This window comes from Pseudophryne corroboree, unplaced genomic scaffold (assembly GCF_028390025.1).
Source record: "Pseudophryne corroboree isolate aPseCor3 unplaced genomic scaffold, aPseCor3.hap2 scaffold_851, whole genome shotgun sequence".
Taxonomy (NCBI): Eukaryota; Metazoa; Chordata; class Amphibia; order Anura; family Myobatrachidae; genus Pseudophryne; species Pseudophryne corroboree.
Window position 1 is genome coordinate 120,870 of NW_026970430.1, and position 15,429 is coordinate 136,298.

General features: G+C 43.6%; 4 non-coding genes and 3 pseudogenes across 4 annotated transcripts; 6 read left to right on the forward strand and 1 right to left on the reverse strand.

Annotated features, from left to right (window-relative positions):
* Positions 1–4,693: 4,693 nt before the first annotated feature.
* LOC135043119 (U1 spliceosomal RNA) lies at positions 4,694–4,872 on the reverse strand (annotated as a pseudogene).
* A 911-nt stretch (positions 4,873–5,783) lies between these two features.
* LOC135043086 (U1 spliceosomal RNA) lies at positions 5,784–5,947 on the forward strand. Its single transcript, XR_010236109.1, has one exon. It is a non-coding gene; the product is annotated as a U1 spliceosomal RNA (small nuclear RNA).
* A 152-nt stretch (positions 5,948–6,099) lies between these two features.
* On the forward strand, positions 6,100–6,263 carry LOC135043091 (U1 spliceosomal RNA). Its single transcript, XR_010236114.1, has one exon. It is a non-coding gene; the product is annotated as a U1 spliceosomal RNA (small nuclear RNA).
* A 2,424-nt stretch (positions 6,264–8,687) lies between these two features.
* Positions 8,688–8,851, forward strand: LOC135043145 (U1 spliceosomal RNA). The gene has a single exon (XR_010236148.1). It is a non-coding gene; the product is annotated as a U1 spliceosomal RNA (small nuclear RNA).
* Positions 8,852–9,003: 152 nt separating this feature from the next.
* Positions 9,004–9,139, forward strand: LOC135043095 (U1 spliceosomal RNA; annotated as a pseudogene).
* Positions 9,140–9,837: 698 nt separating this feature from the next.
* Positions 9,838–10,001, forward strand: LOC135043171 (U1 spliceosomal RNA). The gene has a single exon (XR_010236173.1). It is a non-coding gene; the product is annotated as a U1 spliceosomal RNA (small nuclear RNA).
* A 3,415-nt stretch (positions 10,002–13,416) lies between these two features.
* On the forward strand, positions 13,417–13,595 carry LOC135043121 (U1 spliceosomal RNA; annotated as a pseudogene).
* The last annotated feature ends 1,834 nt before the right edge of the window (positions 13,596–15,429 follow it).

Consider the following 15,429-nt stretch of genomic DNA (forward strand, 5'->3'; position numbering starts at 1 on the left):
ACGCCACTGCATCCTTGCTGCTTTCTCATGTGGAAGTCTGTTTAATGTGAAAACAAGGTGATATCTAATTAGCACACAGGTAAGGAATTAAGAAAATCTTTATTTAAGGGTGAAGATGTTTCTCACAAAATCGTTGCCCCAATGCATCATTGAAATTCAAGCTGGAAAGATGATTTTAATATATCACTTGTACATTTTGTATTGCTCTTCTGGTGACAATGTAGTTTGTTTTTGTCAATTACCATTTTAATAATCGGGTAAAGAAAATTAATAGGATTTTTGAAAGAAAACAATACTGTCAATATACTATTAAAACAAATTAAAATGGTAAAAGTTATTGTACTTTAAGTAAAAATAAAAGCTAAAATATCAATCCCAGTTTTGGATTACTTTAATGAACAAAAAAAAAATGCATATAGCAAAGGATAGTTTCAATCTGCCTACCTCTGGGTTATGGGCCCAGCATGCTTCCATTGCAGTACTCTGCTGCACATGTAAGTGCAAGAGATCCTGAAGCACTCACTCATCATGCGAAAGTACCAATGTGTTTCTTCATTGGTTGCTGGAAGAAACATCTTACAAAAACTCTCCAGATTATTGACTTTTTAAAGTTTTTCTAGGAAACGTTCTAGATGAATGCTTATTAGTCTTTGTCAGTATGTACTTTTCGCAAAGTGTCTCTGTGGCGCAATCGGTTAGTGTGTTCAGCTATTAATCAAAAGGTTGGTGGTTCAATCCCATCCAGGGACGTAACTGACCTTGTGATCAGATTTTGGTAATATTTAAGTAGACAAGTCAAAATTGCAAACCCCCTCTTATGGTGTAGGGTACCTTGCCTTCTCTGATGTAATCAGAGTTAGATTTGATTAAGTGATTTTATAAAAAAACAGCTAGGAAGCACAATTTAGCAGTGGGTTGCAGAGAAAAAGAAAAATGCTGGCAGAAAAATCCAATTAAGTGATTAAACAGCTCTTCATTTTCTGGCTTTATTTTTATGATTACAAATTTGTTCTCTGAAAAGTGTCCACAAAGCCAAGTATCTGATTAACATCTTTGTAGGGATGGTTTTTCACCTATTACTAAATTAAACTTGCTTCATTGGAAAGGCAGCAAGATGCATCCTCATTTCAATATCTACGGAAATAATACAGGTTGACACCAGGAAACATTAACGCCACTGCATCTTTGCTGTTTTCTCATGTGGAAGTCTGTTTAATGTGAAAACAAGGTGATATCTAATTAGCACACAGGTAAGGAATTAAGAAAATCTTTATTTAAGGGTGAAGATGTTTCTCACAAAATCGTTGCCCCAATGCATCATTGAAATTCAAGCTGGAAAGATGATTTTAATATATCACTTGTACATTTTGTATTGCTCTTCTGGTGACAATGTAGTTTGTTTTTGTCAATTACCATTTTAATAATCGGGTAAAGAAAATTAAGTGGATTTTTGAAAGAAAACAATACTGTCAATATACTCTTAAAACAAATTAAAATGGTAAAAGTTATTGTACTTTAAGTAAAAATAAAAGAGCAAAAATATCAATCCCAGTTTTGGATTACTTTAATTAACAAAAAAAAATGCATATAGCAGAGGATAGTTTCAATCTGCCTACCTCTGGGTTATGGACCCAGCATGCTTCCATTACAGTACTCTGCTGCACATGTAAGTGCAAGAGGTCCTGAAGCACTCACTTATCATGGGAAAGTACCAATGTGTTTCTTCATTGGTTGATGGAAGAAACATCTTACAAAAACTCTCCACATTATTGACTTTTTAAAATGTTTCTAGGAATCGTTCTAGATGAATGCTTATTAGCCTTTGTCAGTATGTACTTTTGCAAAGTGTAGCTGTGGCGCAATCAGTTAGTGTGTAAGGCTATTAACCAAAAGGTTGGTTGTTCAATCCCACCCAGGGACTTAATTGACCTTGTTATCAGATTTTGGTGATCTTTAAGTAGACAAGTCAAAATTTCAAACCCCCTGTTACGGTGTAGGGTACCTGGCCTTCTCTGATGTAATCAGAGTTAGATTTGATTCAGTGATTTTATAAAAACAGCTAGGAAGCACAATTTGGCAGTGGGTTGCAGAGAAAAAGAAATATGCTGGCAGAAAAATCCAATTGAGTGATTAAACAGCTCTTCATTTTCTGGCTTTATTTTTATACTAACTAATTTGTTCTCTGAAAAGTGTCCACAAAGCCAAGTATCTGATTAACATATTTGTAGGGATGGTTTTTCACCTATTACTAAATTAAACTTGCTTCATTGGAAAGGCAGCAAGATGCATCCTCATTTCAATATCTACTGAAATAATACAGGTTGATACCAGGAAACATTAACGCCACTGCATCCTTGCTGCTTTCTCATGTGGAAGTCTGTTTAATGTGAAAACAAGGTGATATCTAATTAGCACACAGGTAAGGAATTAAGAAAATCTTTATTTAAGGGTGAAGATGTTTCTCACAAAATCGTTGCCCCAATGCATCATTGAAATTCAAGCTGGAAAGATGATTTTAATATATCACTTGTACATTTTGTATTGCTCTTATGGTGACAATGTAGTTTGTTTTTGTCAATTACCATTTTAATAATAGGGTAAAGAAAATTAAGTGGATTTTTGAAAGAAAACAATACTGTCAATATACTATTAAAACAAATTAAAATGGTAAAAGTTATTGTACTTTAAGTAAAAATAAAAGCTAAAATATCAATCCCAGTTTTGGATTACTTTAATGAACAAAAAAAAAAATTCATATAGCAAAGGATAGTTTCAATCTGCCTACCTCTGGGTTATGGGCCCAGCATGCTTCCATTGCAGTACTCTGCTGCACATGTAAGTGCAAGAGATCCTGAAGCACTCACTCATCATGCGAAAGTACCAATGTGTTTCTTCATTGGTTGCTGGAAGAAACATCTTACAAAAACTCTCCAGATTATTGACTTTTTAAAGTTTTTCTAGGAAACGTTCTAGATGAATGCTTATTAGTCTTTGTCAGTATGTGCTTTTTGCAAAGTGTCGCTGTGGCGCAATCAGTTAGTGTGTAAGGCTGTTAACCAAAAGGTTGGTGGTTCAATCCCACCCAGGGACTTAATTGACCTTGTTATCAGATTTTGGTGATATTTAAGTAGACAAGTCAAAATTGCAAACCCCCTCTTATGGTATAGGGTACCTGGCCTTCTCTGATGTAATCAGAGTTAGATTTGATTAAGTGATTTTATAAAAAAACAGCTAGGAAGCACAATTTAGCAGTGGGTTGCAGAGAAAAAGAAAAATGCTGGCAGAAAAATCCAATTGAGTGATTAAACAGCTCTTCATTTTCTGGCTTTATTTTTATGATTACAAATTTGTTCTCTGAAAAGTGTCCACAAAGCCAAGTATCTGATTAACATCTTTGTAGGGATGATTTTTCACCTATTACTAAATTAAACTTGCTTCATTGGAAAGGCAGCAAGATGCATCCTCATTTCAATATCTACGGAAATAATACAGGTTGACACCAGGAAACATTAACGCCACTGCATCTTTGCTGTTTTCTCATGTGGAAGTCTGTTTAATGTGAAAACAAGGTGATATCTAATTAGCACACAGGTAAGGAATTAAGAAAATCTTTATTTAAGGGTGAAGATGTTTCTCACAAAATCGTTGCCCCAATGCATCATTGAAATTCAAGCTGGAAAGATGATTTTAATATATCACTTGTACATTTTGTATTGCTCTTCTGGTGACAATGTAGTTTGTTTTTGTCAATTACCATTTTAATAATCGGGTAAAGAAAATTAATTGGATTTTTGAAAGAAAACAATACTGTCAATATACTATTAAAACAAATTAAAATGGTAAAAGTTATTGTACTTTAAGTAAAAATAAAAGCTAAAATATCAATCCCAGTTTTGGATTACTTTAATTAACAAAAAAAAATGCATATAGCAGAGGATAGTTTCAATCTGCCTACCTCTGGGTTATGGACCCAGCATGCTTCCATTACAGTACTCTGCTGCACATGTAAGTGCAAAAGATCCTGAAGCACTCACTCATCATGGGAAAGTACCAATGTGTTTCTTCATTGGTTGATGGAAGAAACATCTTACAAAAACTCTCCACATTATTGACTTTTTAAAATGTTTCTAGGAATCGTTCTAGATGAATGCTTATTAGCCTTTGTCAGTATGTACTTCTGCAAAGTGTCGCTGTGGCGCAATCAGTTAGTGTGTAAGGCTGTTAACCAAAAGGTTGGTGGTTCAATCCCACCCAGGGACTTAATTGACCTTGTTATCAGATTTTGGTGATCTTTAAGTAGACAAGTTAAAATTTCAAACCCCCTGTTATGGTGTAGGGTACCTGGCCTTCTCTGATGTAATCAGAGTTAGATTTGATTCAGTGATTTTATAAAAACAGCTAGGAAGCACAATTTAGCAGTGGGTTGCAGAGAAAAAGAAATATGCTGGCAGAAAAATCCAATTGAGTGATTAAACAGCTCTTCATTTTCTGGCTTTATTTTTATGCTAACAAATTTGTGCTCTGAAAAGTGTCCACAAAGCCAAGTATCTGATTAACACCTTTGTAGGGATGGTTTTTCACCTATTATTAAATTAAACTTGCTTCATTGGAAAGGCAGCAAGTGATGTCATCCAAGCAGTGGGTCAAAGTTGGCTTCAAACCTCGTCTGCTTATGAAAAGAGAAAAGGGGTATGCAGGGCATGGCGGCCTTTTGCGGTGCTTGGATGACCCCTAGTTCGCATTAAATAATGCAGTCGAGTTTCCCACATTTGGGGAAATCACAGGGGTCAGCATACCCAGAATGCAATGAATGAACCGCACCCTGGGAGAACAGTCTTCATGACCATGGTATCTCCTATGCAAAATAAGTATGATTTGGGATAGGGCTGGGGAGGGCCGCTGCTCAGGCACATCTCTGTCAAGTAAAGGAGATTCAACTGAGGCAGCACAAGGGAACTCTCATCTGGGGACAACAACTGCAGGGAGAACACATATTTTCAGATGAACATGGGAGGGCAGAAGGCTGCCTAATACTGAAGCACCCTCAAACAACAAACCAAATGCAACAACTAGTGCAAGTATTCCTGGGGGAAGGCCTGCAGCAGATGGATTTGCATATGGCGATGTCATCCAAGCAGTGGGTCAAAGTTGGCTTCAACCCTCGTCTGCATATGAAAAGAGAAAAGGGGCGTGCAGGGCATGACGGCCTTTTGCGGCACTTGGATGACCCCTAGTTCGCATTAAACACCTCCACCCTCCGTCGGTGTGGGGCTCATGTTGGCTATGCCCCAGCCCCTGAAGGATTCAAGCTGATTTCTTGCAGCAGCTGGGCACTGTAACAGCTCCAGAGCTGCTCTGTAAGGCAAGTAAAAGGGTGTGGGCCCTGCAGCACTACCTGGAGGGGGGAGGTGTTTAATGCGAACTAGGGGTCATCCAAGCACTGCAAAAGGCCGCCATGCCCTGCATGCCCCTTTTCTCTTTTCATATGCAGATGAGGGTTCCAGTCAACTTTGGCCCACTGCTTGGATAACATCACCGTATGCAAATCCGTCTTCTGCAGACCTTCCCCCAGGAATGCTTGTACTAGTTGTTGCATTTGGTTTGTTGTTTGGGGTGCTTCAGTATTAGGCAGCCTTCTGCTCTCCCATGTTCATCTGAAAATATGTGTTCTCCCTGCAGTTGTTGTCCCCAGATGAGAGTTCCCTTGTGCTGCCTCAGTTGAATCTCCTTAACTTGACAGAGATGTGCCTGAGCAGCGGCCCTCCCCAGCCCTATCCCAAATCATACTTATTTTGCATAGGAGATACCATGGTCATGAAGATTGTTCTCCCAGGGTGAGGTTCATTCATTGCATTCTGGGTATGCTGACCCCTGTGATTTCCCCAAATGTGGGAAACTCGACTGCATTATTTGTGGTAGTGGGGGACTGTGTTTGTGCTTTCCTCTGGTCAGCTCTGGTAAAAGTCAGATTTCTTTGTCTCAGATCTTCCTCTAGCCTTGTTCTTTTTTCGAGAGTTTCCTTGTGCTGCCTCAGTTGGATCTCCTTCACTTGACAGGGGGGTGCCCGAGCAGCGACCCTCCCCAGCTCAAGCCCAACTCCTACTTACCTGCCAAGTGAGATACTATGATCAGGAAGGTGCTTCTCCCAGGGCAAGGCTCACCCATTGCACTCTGGGTGTGCTGCTCCTACGATTTCCCCAAATGTGGGACACTTGACTGCATAATTTGTGTTTCCTCTGGTCGGCTACTCGTATAATTCAGATCTCTTTGTCTCAGGTCTCTCTCCAGCCTAGTTTGCTGTCTGTTTCCACTTCTCTTTTCTTGAGCCCCTGCCTTCTATGCCCTTGTGCACTCTCCTGACTTCTCCTGTCTGCTTACTTTGTGCCTTCCAACGCACAATGCAAACTACAGGTAGTGCTGCAGGGCCAACACCCTTTTACTTGCCTTACAGAGCAGCTCTGGAGCTGTTACAGTGCCCAGCTGCTGCAAGAAATCAGCTTGAATGCTTCAGGGGCTGGGGCATAGCCAACATGAGCAGCAAGATGCAGCACTGGACTATTAGTAATGTACTGTTGTATGCTGAGCACCACAATGCAGCACAAGACAATGAGCAGTGATACTGAGCACTGATGAGGATACTACTGAGAACTGACACTGAGCAGGAGAGACACACTACTAGTATTACTGAGCAGCAATAAGTAACCACTGATACTGGGCACTGATATTGAGATTTCCACTGAGAGAACATAGCCACGTCCTCTCCGCTCTCTCTTCAATGCACGAGTAAAAATGGCGGCAACGCGCAGCTCTTTATATGGAATCCGAATCTCGCGAGAATCCGACAGCGGGATGATGACATTTTCCCTTGTTCAGGTTTTCCGAGTCAGGCGGGAACAACCGAGCCTGCCTCGGACCAGTGTAAACCACGTGGAGTTCGTAGGGAATTCGGTTCTCGGAGAACCGAACCCGCTCCTCTATATATACTATATTACTATGTTACTGTAGTATACAGAACACCACAATGCAATGAGCAGTGATAGTGAGCACTGATGAGGATACTAGAACTGACACTGAGCAGCAAGATGCAGCACTGGACTATTAGTAATGTACTGTAGTATGCTGAGCACCACAATGCAGCACAAGACAATGAGCAGTGATACTGAGCACTGATGAGGATACTACTGAGAACTGACACTGAGCAGGAGAGACACACTACTAGTATTACTGAGCAGCAATAAGTAACCACTGATACTGAGCACTGATATTGAGATTTCCACTGAGAGAACATAGCCACGTCCTCTCCGCTCTCTCTTCAATGCACGAGTAAAAATGGCAGCAACGCGCAGCTCTTTATATGGAATCCGAATCTCGCAAGAATCCGACAGCGGGATGATGACATTTTCCCTTGTTCAGGTTTTCCGAGTCAGGCGGGAACAACCGAGCCTGCCTCGGACCAGTGTAAACCACGTGGAGTTCGTGGGGAATTCGGTTCTCGGAGAACCGAACCCGCTCCTCTCTACCTTATACCCATCAATTTTTTTATTTTCAATCTAAGCCCCTGCAGTTTTCTGTAAGCATCTGCTTCGCTATGATGATCAACAAGTCACAAGGGCAAACACTCAGGGCTTGAGGCGTAGATCTTAGGACCAGCTGCTACAAGCATGGCAGAGGTGTCACTATCACTGGTGACACCCAGAGAGGTGGCGAGGGAGATTGTAATGCAGTGCGCGCAGATAAACAGCGCAATGGTAAAAAGGAGGCATGGTTTCATAGGTAGGGGCGTGGCCTGGTGGCCTGAATCTACATTTTGTTGCTCCGGGTGTCCCGGGGGTTGGGGGCTGCACCCGGGGACTAGTGTGTGAGCTGTGCTGGCTCCTGCACAGTGACAGGGCATGGCCACCCAGCATGACGCCTCCCTTCTTGACCATGCTGTAATTGCAGTCGCACTGCAGTTCAGCGTGATCATAAAAAATGGTGTAGGCTCCTGCTGGTGCAGGCTGTAGAGAAAAGCTGCTGTGACCACGCCCCCTGTGTCTCCTCCGTTGCAGACCCCATTTTGAAGCCTTGCCCCCGGACTAAGAGAAAAGTATGCCCTTGCGCACTATCCTGACTTCTCCTCCCGTCTGCTTAATTTGTGCCTTCCAACGCACAATGCGAACAACAGGTGGTGCTGCAGGGCCCACACCCTTTTTCTTGCCTTACAGAACAGCTCTGGAGCTGTTACAGTGCCCAGCTGCTGCAAGAAATCAGCTTGAATGCTTCAGGGGATGGGGCATGGCCAACATGAGCCCCACACCAAAGGAGGGTGGGGGTGTTTAATGCGAACTAGGGGTCATCCAAGCACTGCAAAAGGCCGCCATGCCCTGCATGCCCCTTTTCTCTTTTCATATGCAGATGAGGGTTCCAGTCAACTTTGGCCCACTGCTTGGATAACATCACCGTATGCAAATCCGTCTGCTGCAGACCTTCCCCCAGGAGTGCTTGTACTAGTTGTTGCATATGGTTTGATATTTGATGGTGCTTCAGTATTAGGCAGCCTTCCGCCCTCCCATGTTCATCTGAAAAGATGTGGTCTCCCTGCAGTTGTTGTCCCCAGATGAGAGTTCCCTTGTGCTGCCTCAGTTGAATCTCCTTTACTTGACAGAGATGTGCCTGGGCAGCGGCCCTCACCAGCCCTATCCCAAATCATACTTATTTTGCATAGGAGATACCATGGTCATGAAGATTGTTCTCCCAGGGTGAGGTTCATTCATTGCATTCTGGGTATGCTGACCCCTGTGATTTTCCCAAATGTGGGAAACTCGACTGCATTATTTGTGGTAGTGGGGGACTGTGTTTGTGCTTTCCTCTGGTCAGCTCTGGTAAAAGTCAGATTTCTTTGTCTCAGATCTTCCTCTAGCCTTGTTCTTCTTTCGAGAGTTCCAAGGTGCTGCCTCAGTTGGATCTCCTTCACTTCACAGGGGGGAACCCGAGCAGCGACCCTCCCCAGCTCTAGCCCAACTCCTACTTACCTGCCAGGTGAGATACTATGATCATGAAGGTGCTTCTCCCAGGGCAAGGCTCAACCATTGCACTCTGGGTGTGCTGCTCCTGCGATTTCCCCAAATGTGGGAAACTTGACTGCATAATTTGTGTTTCCCCTCGTCGGCTCTCGTATAATTCAGATCTCTTTGTCTCAGGTCTCTCTACAGCCTAGTTTGCTGTCTGTTTCCACTTCTCTTTTCTTGAGCCGCTCCCTTCTATGCCCTTGCGCACTATCCTGACTTCTCCCGTCTGCTTACTTCGTGCCTTCCAACGCACAATGCGAACTACAGGTAGTGCTGCAGGGCCCACACCCTTTTACTTGCCTTACAGAGTAGCTCTGGAGCAGTTACAGTGCCCAGCTGCTGCAAGAAATCAGCTTGAATGCTTCAGGGGCTGGGGCATAGCCAACATGAGCCCCACACCGAAGGAGGGTGGAGGTGTGTAATGCGAACTAGGGGTCATCCAAGCGCTGCAAAAGGCCGCCATGCCCTGCACGCCCCTTTTCTCTTTTCATATGCAGACGAGGGTTGAAGCCAACTTTGACCCACTGCTTGGATGACATCACCATATGCAAATCCATCTGCTGCAGGCCTTCCCCCAGGAATGCTTGCACTAGTTGTTGCATTTGGTTTGTTGTTTGGGGGTGCTTCAGCATTAGGCAGCCTTCTGCCCTCACATGTTCATCTGAAAATATGTGTTCTCCCTGCAGTTGTTGTCCCCAGATGAGAGTTCCCTTGTGCTGCCTCAGTTGAATCTCCTTTACTTGACAGAGATGTGCCTGAGCAGCGGCCCTCCCCAGCCCTATCCCAAATCATACTTATTTTGCATAGGCGATACCATGGTCATGAAGATTTTTCTCCCAGGGTGAGGTTCATTCATTGCATTCTGGGTATGCTGACCCCTGTGATTTCCCCAAATGTGGGAAACTCGACTGCATTATTTGTGGTAGTGGGGGACTGTGTTTGTGCTTTCCTCTGGTCAGCTCTGGAAAAAGTCTGATTTCTTTGTCTCAGATCTTCCTCTAGCCTTGTTCTTCTTTCGAGAGTTCCCTTGTGCTGCCTCAGTTGGATCTCTTTCACTTGACAGGGGGGTGCCCGAACAGCGGCATATGTTGAAGATACAATTTGTGAATTGCATTTAACACTATCTCCCTTTCCTGGGGAGAAGATGGTAGGGCCGATTTGAAAAACCGGCGAGGAGGCACCTCTTCGAATTTCAGCTTGTAACCCTGAGAAACAATTTCTATTGCCTAGGGATCCACCTGCGAATGAACCCAGATGTGGCTGAAAACTCGAAGACGTGCCCCCAACTGGGCGGACTCCTTTAGCGGAGCCCCAGCGTCATGCGGTGGATTTTGTAGAGGCCGGGGAGGACTTCTGTTCCTGGGAACTAGCTGTGTTGTGCAGCTTCTTCCCTCTGCCCTTACCTCTGGCAAGAAAGGACGCACCTCGTACTTTCTTGTTTCTCTGTGATCGAAAGGACTGCATTTGATAATGTGGTGCTTTCTTAGGCTGTGAGGGAATATAAGGCAAAAAATTTGATTTACCAGCTGTAGCTGTGGAGACTAGGTCCGAGAGACCTTCCCCAAACAATTCCTCACCCCTGTAAGGTAAAACCTCCATATGCCTTTTTGAGTCGGCATCACCTGTCCATTGCCGGGTCCATAGGACTCGTCTAGCAGAAATCGACATAGCGTTTATTCTAGAACCCAGTAGACTAATGTCACTTTGAGCATCTCTCATATATAGGACAGCATCTTTTATATGCCCTATGGTCAATAACATAGCATCCTTATCTAGGGTCTCAATCTCTGCTGATAAGGTATCTGTCCATGCTGCCACTGCGCTACAACCCCGGCCGACGCAATTACCGGTCTGAGTAAGGTACCAGAATGTGTGTAAATGGACTTTAGGGTAACCTCCTGCTTGCGGTCAGCAGGGTCCCTGATGGTAGCCGTATCCTGGGATGGCAGCGCTACCTTTTTGGATAAGCGTGTCAATGCTTTATCCACCCTAGGGGAGGATTCCCACCGTATCCTGTCCATTGGCGGGAAAGGATACGCCATAAGAATCCTTTTGGGAATCTGCAGCTTTTTGTCTGGAGATTCCCAAGCTTTTTCACATAATTCGTTCAACTCATGTGAGGGGGGAAAGGTTATCTCAGGTTTCTTTCCCTTATACATGTGTACCCTCGTGTCAGGGACAGGGGACTCTGTGATGTGCAAAACATCTTTTATTGCAATAATCATATATCGAATACATTTAGCCAATTTTGGCTGTAACTTTGCATCATCGTAGTCGACACTGGAGTCAGAATCTGTGTCGGTATCTGTGTCAACTATTTGGGATAGTGGGCGCTTTTGAGACCCCGAAGGTCCCTGCGACATAGGGACAGGCATGGGTTGACTCCCTGACTGTTCCCTAGCTTCAGCTTTGTCTAATCTCTTGTGTAATAAGTTTACATTAGCACTTAAAACATTCCACATATCCATCCAGTCAGGTGTCGGCGTTGTCGATGGAGACACCACATTAATTTGCTCCTGCTCCTCTCTAGGAGAGCCTTCTACCTCAGACATGTCGACACACGTGTACCGACACACCATACACTCAGGGAATCCTCTTATCTGAGGACAGTTCCCCAACAAGGCCCTTTGGAGAGACAGAGAGAGAGAGTATGCCAGCACACACCCCAGCGCTATATGACCCAGGAAAAAAACACAATAATTTTATGTTTACCCAGTAGCGCTGTATTTCCATATATATATGCGCCTAATTATGTGCCCCCCTCTTCTTTAAGACCCTCTTTCTACCGTGGTATAAGCAGGGGAGAGTCCGTGGAGCTTCCCCTCAGCGGTGCTGTGGAGAAAATGGCGCTGGTGAGTGCTGAGGGAGAAGCCCCACCCCCTCAGCGATGGGCTTCTGTCCCGCTCAAATATAGTAAAAAAATGGCGGGGGCTCTTATATATATATATACAGTGCCTAGCTGCATATATATTTATTTTGCCAAAGAGTGGTCTATATTGCTGCCCAGGGCGTCCCCCCTGCGCCCTTCACCCTTACACTGACTGCCGTGTGTGAGGTGTATTGGAGCAATGGAGCACAGCTTTACTGCTGTGCGTTACCTCAGTGAAGATCATGAAGTCTTCCGCCGCCTCTGAAGTCTTCTTTTCTTCTCATACTCACCCGGCTTCTATCTTCCGGCTCTGCGAGGGGGACGGCGGCGCGGCTCTGGGACGGACGGCGAGGGTGAGACCTGCGTACCGATCCCTCTGGAGCTAATGCTGTACAGTAGCCTATGAAGCAGAGCCTATCAACTCACAGAAGTAGGTGTGCATCTCTCCCCTCCGCCCCTCGATGCAGGGAGTCTGTTGCCAGCAGGCTCCCTGAAAATAAAAAAATCTAACAAATATACTTTCTGTCAGGAAACTCAGGAGAGCTCCCTGAAAAGCACCCAGTCTCCTCTGGGCACAGTAGTAAACTGAGGTCTGGAGGAGGGGCATAAAGGGAGGAGCCAGTGCACACCCAGATCTAAAGTCTTTCTTAAAGTGCCCATGTCTCCTGCGGAGCCCGTCTATCCCCCATGGTCCTTACGGAGTCCCCAGCATCCTCTAGGACGTAAGAGAAAAATTATGCTGGCAGAAAAATCCAATTGAGTGATTAAACAGCTCCAGAGCTGCTCTGTAAGGCAAGTAAAAGGGTGTGGGCCCTGCAGCACTACCTGTAGTTTGCATTGTGCATTGGAAGCCTAGTTTGCTGTCTGTTTCCACTTCTTTTTTCTTGAGCCCCTCCCGTCTATACCCTTGTGCACTATCCTGACTTCTCCTCCCGTCTGCTTACTTTGTGCCTTCCAATGCACAATGCAAACTACAGGTAGTGCTGCAGGGCCCACACCCTTTTACTTGCCTTACAGAGCAGCTCTGGAGCTGTTACAGTGCCCAGCTGCTGCAAGAAATCAGCTTGAATCCTTCAGGGGCTGGGGCATAGCCAACATGAGCCCCACAGCGACGGAGGGTGGAGGTGTTTAATGCGAACTAGGGGTCATCCAAGTGCCGCAAAAGGCCGCCATGCCCTGCACGCCCCTTTTCTCTTTTCATATGCAGACGAGGGTTGAAGCCAACTTTGACCCACTGCTTGGATGACATCGCCATATGCAAATCCATCTGCTGCAGGCCTTCCCCCAGGAATACTTGCACTAGTTGTTGCATTTGGTTTGTTGTTTGAGGGTGCTTCAGTATTAGGCAGCCTTCTGCCCTCCCATGTTCATCTGAAAATATGTGTTCTCCCTGCAGTTGTTGTCCCCAGATGAGAGTTCCCTTGTGCTGCCTCAGTTGAATCTCCTTTACTTGACAGAGATGTGCCTGAGCAGCGGCCCTCCCCAGCCCTATTCCAAATCATACTTATTTTGCATAGGAGATACCATGGTCATGAAGACTGTTCTCCCAGGGTGCGGTTCATTCATTGCATTCTGGGTATGCTGACCCCTGTGATTTCCCCAAATGTGGGAAACTCGACTGCATTATTTAATGCGAACTAGGGGTCATCCAAGCACCGCAAAAGGCCGCCATGCCCTGCATACCCCTTTTCTCTTTTCATAAGCAGACGAGGTTTGAAGCCAACTTTGACCCACTGCTTGGATGACATCACTTGCTGCCTTTCCAATGAAGCAAGTTTAATTTAATAATAGGTGAAAAACCATCCCTACAAAGGTGTTAATCAGATACTTGGCTTTGTGGACACTTTTCAGAGCACAAATTTGTTAGCATAAAAATAAAGCCAGAAAATGAAGAGCTGTTTAATCACTCAATTGGATTTTTCTGCCAGCATATTTCTTTTTCTCTGCAACCCACTGCTAAATTGTGCTTCCTAGCTGTTTTTATAAAATCACTGAATCAAATCTAACTCTGATTACATCAGAGAAGGCCAGGTACCCTACACCATAACAGGGGGTTTGAAATTTTGACTTGTCTACTTAAAGATCACCAAAATCTGATAACAAGGTCGATTAAGTCCCTGGGTGGGATTGAACCACCAACCTTTTGGTTAACAGCCTTACACACTAACTGATTGCGCCACAGCGACACTTTGCAAAAGTACATACTGACAAAGGCTAATAAGCATTCATCTAGAACGATTCCTAGAAACATTTTAAAAAGTCAATAATGTGGAGAGTTTTTGTAAGATGTTTCTTCCATCAACCAATGAAGAAACACATTGGTACTTTCCCATGATGAGTGAGTGCTTCAGGATCTTTTGCACTTACATGTGCAGCAGAGTACTGTAATGGAAGCATGCTGGGTCCATAACCCAGAGGTAGGCAGATTGAAACTATCCTCTGCTATATGCATTTTTTTTTGTTAATTAAAGTAATCCAAAACTGGGATTGATATTTTTGCTCTTTTATTTTTACTTAAAGTACAATAACTTTTACCATTTTAATTTGTTTTAATAGTATATTGACAGTATTGTTTTCTTTCAAAAATCCAATTAATTTTCTTTACCCGATTATTAAAATGGTAATTGACAAAAACAAACTACATTGTCACCAGAAGAGCAATACAAAATGTACAAGTGATATATTAAAATCATCTTTCCAGCTTGAATTTCAATGATGCATTGGGGCAACGATTTTGTGAGAAACATCTTCACCCTTAAATAAAGATTTTCTTAATTCCTTACCTGTGTGCTAATTAGATATCACCTTGTTTTCACATTAAACAGACTTCCACATGAGAAAACAGCAAAGATGCAGTGGCGTTAATGTTTCCTGGTGTCAACCTGTATTATTTCCGTAGATATTGAAATGAGGATGCATCTTGCTGCCTTTCCAATGAAGCAAGTTTAATTTAGTAATAGGTGAAAAACCATCCCTACAAAGATGTTAATCAGATACTTGGCTTTGTGGACACTTTTCAGAGAACAAATTTGTAATCATAAAAATAAAGCCAGAAAATGAAGAGCTGTTTAATCACTCAATTGGATTTTTCTGCCAGCATTTTTCTTTTTCTCTGCAACCCACTGCTAAATTGTGCTTCCTAGCTGTTTTTTTATAAAATCACTTAATCAAATCTAACTCTGATTACATCAGAGAAGGCCAGGTACCCTATACCATAAGAGGGGGTTTGCAATTTTGACTTGTCTACTTAAATATCACCAAAATCTGATAACAAGGTCAATTAAGTCCCTGGGTGGGATTGAACCACCAACCTTTTGGTTAACAGCCTTACACACTAACTGATTGCGCCACAGCGACACTTTGCAAAAAGCACATACTGACAAAGACTAATAAGCATTCATCTAGAACGTTTCCTAGAAAAACTTTAAAAAGTCAATAATCTGGAGAGTTTTTGTAAGATGTTTCTTCCAGCAACCAATGAAGAAACACATTGGTACTTTCGCATGATGAGTG